A 5,869-nucleotide genomic window follows, 5' to 3' on the forward strand; every position below is an offset into this window, starting at 1 on the left:
TCTCTCTCTGTTAACAGAGAGACAAAGAACTCTGTGCTCTAACTCAACATAGAAGAACACAACTCCAAATCTTCCTACCGGTCACTACCGTCGACGGATCGGAGTCCCGTTTGCCGGAACGGAACCGGGATGGTGGGAGGAGCCCGAGAAGGGGCTCACCAACGTTGATGAGACGGCCCGGTGAAGCCGGAGTTCGCGGGAAGGCGGAGGTGACGGTGGTGCCGGTGAGGACGTCGAGAGAGCCCCGATGAGGACGAGACCCTCCCGAAGGGGGGCGGCGTTGAAGGAGGGGGGCCGGTCGAGGTGAGGCCGGACGGATCCAGCGAGGTGGAGGTGTCTCCCTGCCCGGTCCCTCCTGGACCCAGCAGGAGGAAGGCCGACGGGGGGGTTGGAGATGTAGGGGAGGCCCGGTGGTCGCCGGAGTTGAAGGTGGGGGCCGGCCGGTCGGGTGGGAGGGAGGAGAGGGGCTCGGCCGGCGGTTGAAGGGACCGAGGGGGCCTTGCTGCCGGTGGTTGAGATCGGGAGGGGGGATACGGGACAGAGAGGAGGTTCCTCGTGGGGGTGTGAGGACCGAGAGGAGAGGCCTCGGCCTCGTGGGGGAGAAGGGGTCGGGAGGGAGTCGATCTGGGGAGGGAGCAGGTCGAGGGGAAAGTGTCGGGGGGGTGGGGTAACGAGGAGTAGGTGGGGGTGTCTCGTGCAAGCGGGTGGGGTGGCTGCGCGAGTGGGAGGGGAAGGAGCGAGGCAGGGGGCTGCCTCGCCCTAGGGTTTGAGGGGCGCGGGGTGGGATGGCTTGGCTGGGCTACTTTGGCCCAGTCGGCCAGGGGGGTTTCCTTTTTTATTCTATTACTTCCTCTTTCTAATTTCCTTTTTTTTTAATTTCTTTTATTTTCTTTCTTTTATTGTTATTATCTTTAATACTTTCTTTCTATACATATCTTCCTTAATAGTTAATATGAATTTATAAATATACTTATCTTTTGTTTTCAATTTCTGAATCCGGATAGAAATTCAATGCGGGTCAACGACGGTAATTCTCAATGATGTGGCATCATTTGCGGGTGATCACTGTAGCTTAATTACAATATTTACTATAGCAAAAGTCGAGGATGTCACAATTGTCCCCTACTAACAAGAATTCTCGTCCCGATAATGAAGAGGTAGAGGGAAAGAGCCCGGGATATTCATCACGAAGATGATCCTCGCGTTCCCAAGTGGCTTCATCTTCAGAGTGATTTGACCACTGCACCTTAAGGAACTTGGTGACCTTGCGACGAGTCTTACGTTCAGCTTGGTCGAGAATGCGGACCAGATGCTCTTTATACGAGAGGACTTGTTGTAGCTCAAGCATATCGTGATCCACTGCTCGTATAGGGTCCTTGAAGCAGCGACGGAGCTGAGAAACATGGAAGACATCGTGAACCTGAGAAAGGTTCACCGACAGTTCCAATTGATAAGCCACTCTTCCACGCCTTTCGAGAATAGTGAAAGGACCAATATAACGAGGAGCTAACTTGCCCTTGATTCCGAAACGGTGTCCACCTCTCATTGGTGTGACACGAAGATAAGCCTTTTCGCCAGGTTGATAGACCATATCTTGATGATGACGGTCATACTGACTCTTTTGACGAGACTGAGCAGCCTTCAGATTCTCATGAATAATGCGGACTTGATCTTCGGCATGTTGAATAATATCCGGACCGAAGAGTGATCGTTCCCCAGTTTCTAACCAATTCAGAGGAGTTCGACACCTTCGCCCATACAATACTTCGAAAGGGGCCATCTTCAGACTAGCTTGATAGCTATTGTTGTAAGAGAACTCGGCATACGGGAGAGATTCCTCCCATTTCTTACCGAAAGAAATGACACAAGCTCGAAGCATGTCCTCGAGAATTTGGTTGACTCGTTCAACTTGTCCCTGGGATTGAGGATGAAATGCGGTGCCGAAGGACAGATGAGTCCCCATAGCCTTCTGAAAACTTTCCTAGAATTTTGAAGTGAACAAGCTGCCACGGTCCGAACTGATTACCAACGGAATACCGCGAAGTGAAACAACTCTTGACATATAAAGATCTGCCAGCTGACTAGCATTAATTGTTTCTTTGACGGCCAGGAAATGTGCAACTTTGGACAGTCGATGAGGAATAGAGATAGGTTGCAGAGTCCCAGCAGGCTTTTGGTGTTCTGCTTTGATACGTCGGCATATATCACATTCTGCCACATAGCGTGCAATGTCTTGTTTCATATTGGGCCACCAGAATCTTTGCCAGATGTCTTGGTACATCTTGGTACTACCCGGGTGAATAGACAATGGTCTGTCATGAGCTTCTTCCATCACCTTCCCAGTCATCCTGAGATTTTCCTTCTTATTTGGGACGAATAGGCGACCCTTGAAATACAAGGCGCCATCTTCATCAACAGTGAAAAAGGAGGGTTTACCCTTCACAATATAGCTCTTAATCCTGTCGACATCATCTTCAAAGTCTTGGAGATTCTTTATGGAGCTCACAAGATCTGGTTCAACCACTAGGTTACTGAGGGAACCCTGATTAACAACACGAAGGTGCATCTTTTGACACTCTTCAGGAGGGGGAACAAGGTAACCCTGAGGAACAATGTGGAGGTTCAGCTTACGGAATTCCTCTTGCAGACGATCGTGAACCTGATGAACCTGGAGGTGGTTGCAGTATGACTTGCGACTCAAGGCATCAGCCATTACGTTAGCCTTGCCAGGGGTATATGATATACTACAGTCAAAATCTGCTATACGCTCCATCCATCTTTGTTGACGTAGGTTCAGCTCCGGTTGAGTGAACAAGTACTTCAGACTTTGATGGTTGGTGTAGATTTCACATCAATTACCGACAAGGTATTGTCGCCATTCCTTCAATGCATGAATGACTGCGGCAAGCTCGAGATCATGAACTGGGTAGTTCTCTTCATGAGCACGCAGTTGACGTGAAGCATAAGAGATCACCTTGCGATCCTGCATTAGGACACAACATATTCCTTGACGAGAAGCATCATAGTATATGACGAAATCCCTTTTCGTATCCGGAGGAGCAAGTACTGGAGCGGACGTCAGTTTGTCCTTCAGCGTGTGGAAACTTTTCTGACATTTATCAGTCCACTCATACTTAACACCTTTCTAAAGCAGATTGGTTAAGGGCTTCGCAATCTTGGAGAAGTTCTCGATGAATCGACGGCAATAGCTGGCGAGTCCGAGAAAACTTCTGACTTGCTTGACATTCTTCGGGGGAGTCCAGTCAAGAATAGCTTGAATTCGTTTGGGGTTGACCGCAATACCATCCTTGGAAATCACATGACCAAGGTAAATCACTTCGTCTAGCCAGAACTCACATTTGGAATACTTCGCATAGAGTTTATGCTCCCGAAGCTTATCCAGTACAAGACGAAGATGTTTAGCATGCTCTTCTTTGTTCTTCGAAAACACCAGAATATCATCCAGATATACCACGACAAATTTGTCGAGGTAGTCCATGAATATATAATTCATCAATCGAGAGAAGGTCGTCGGTGCATTGGTTAAGCCGAAGGACATGACGGTGTACTCGTATGATCCATAACGAGTAACAAAGGCGGTCTTTGGAATATCCTCCTTGAGAACACGGATCTGGTGGTATCCCAATCTCAAGTCGAGCTTAGAGAAGGCGGTGGAACCAGCAAGTTGATCATACAAATCATTTATCCGAGGGAGAGGATATTTGTTTTGAATAGTGGCCTGGTTGATAGGACGATAGTCTTGAACCAATCGATTTGTCCCATCCTTCTTCTTAACAAAGAGAGAAGGTGCTCCCCAAGCAGAGGAACTCGGACGGATGAAACCCAGACGGAGCGAGTTGTCAATTTCTTGCTTAAGTTCAAGGAGTTCATGTGCTGGCATTTTATAAGGACGCTTGGCAATAGGAGTGGTACCGGGTACCAAGTCAATGACAAACTCGACAGCTCGAGCAGGGAGAATCCCCGGAAGTTCTTCTGGAAAGACATCTTGGAATTCTCGGACCACTGGAATGGTTTCAATCCCTTCAAGAGGCGACACATTTAATGCATTCAAGGCATATAGCCGTGCCTCAGCATTTCGGACGAGGTGAGCATGGTAGCTTACTAATTCATCTGAAGGGTGTAGGAGGTGGACGGTTTTGGTGGTACAAACGATCGATGCCGTATGAGCTTTCAACCAGTCCATCCCCAATATAAGATCAATGTTGGATGACTTTAGTAGGATGGGGTTGGCAAGGAATTCTAATCCTTCAATTTCAACTGGAATATGGGGGCAAACCACAGAGGTTCGGCATTCGCCCCTAGGGGTGTTTACCACTATCGGGATGTTCATCTCTTCGCTCCTAACGTCATGCATGTATGCAAAATTTTCTGACATGAAGGAATGCGATGCTCCTGTATCAAACAATACAGAAGCAGGTATTGAGTTAACGAGAAGTGTACCCATCACGGTAGCAGGCTGGTCTTGAGCTTGACCCATATCAATGTTGTTGGCCTGACCACGAACATAAGCAGTCTTAGCATTGAAGTTGCGGTTCTGGTTGTTTCCACTGCCAGTTGCGGGAAGTGTCAGCTGATTCGGATTCTGCCTGCAGTCTCTAGCACGGTGACCTGGACGACCAGCCTTGAAGCACAGCCCGTCCTCAGGACGGGAAGGAGGAACTCGAGGCGGTGGAGCTGGAAGCCTCTGCTGCCTAGGTGGTGGAGGAAGCAGGCGAGGTGTAGCATAGGACGGCCTCGGAGCAGGAGCAGGTGCATGGTACATGTTGTTGGGAATCTAGATCTTCCGCTTCTGTGCAGATGAGCCCGAAGATGAGCCCATGTCACGGTTGCGCTTGCTGCTATCTTTGTATTCCTGCAGACCAGTCTCAACCTGAATAGCCTTGTTCACCAGGGTGGCGAAATCAGCATAGTCCTGAACGAGGAGTGTCAGCTTGATATCAGGGTGGAGGCCTTCACGGAACTTCTCCTGCCTGCGTGCGTCAGTCGCAATGTCTTCTTCAGCATAGCGAGATAATTCCAGAAATTCCCGCTGATAAGCATCCACAGTCTTGTTGCCCTGGACCAAGTTGCGGAACTCACGCTTCTTCCGGTCCATGATTCCCTGGGGAATGTAGCGAGCACGGAAAGCAGCCTTAAACTCTGCCCAAGTGATGATAGTTCCATCGGGCCGAGAGCGCCTGTGGCTGTCCCACCATTGAGCAGCGGGACCCTTCAGAAAGTAGGCGGCAAAGTTGACATAGCTCGCCAGGGGCACATTGGCAGACTCCAGCTCATACGAAATGTCACGGAGCCAGTCATCAGCATCAAGAGGCTGAGTTGAGCTGCGGTAGATCGCAGGGTTGAGGCGGCAGAAGTCTTGCAGTGTCACGCCTTGCGGTTGGTTCATGTTCGGACTTTGGAACTGATCCATGAGTCCTTGCATAAACTAGCAGTTCAGCTCAAACTGTTGGATCATCCCCGCCATATACTCAGGAGGCGGGGGTGGTGCATCGTTGGCAAGGGCACGCGGGCGGCCAGCTGTTCTAAGCATCCTGTTAAATATTTAACAGTGGTAGTTTAGCTTAATGTAATTGCAAAGGCATCGCACGCATTCACGAAGTAATCAAGCATAATGAAAGGGAAATGCGATAGATACTCCATAGTAGTTGAGTTCGACATACAGACCCATACATAAGTTCGATTACAGACTAACGATTACAAATTCGAAATTTGGTGATAGCCCGGACGCATTAGACGATACCCTGGACTCACTAGGCGGCGCGCAGGCACACGGTGGAAGAGTACAACAACGAGATGTAGCGATAAGGCTACATCAACGTCGGAGAGGACGATCGAATCCTGGTAGCTG

Source organism: Hordeum vulgare, chromosome 1H (genome assembly GCF_904849725.1).
Source record: "Hordeum vulgare subsp. vulgare chromosome 1H, MorexV3_pseudomolecules_assembly, whole genome shotgun sequence".
NCBI classification, from domain to species: domain Eukaryota; kingdom Viridiplantae; phylum Streptophyta; class Magnoliopsida; order Poales; family Poaceae; genus Hordeum; species Hordeum vulgare.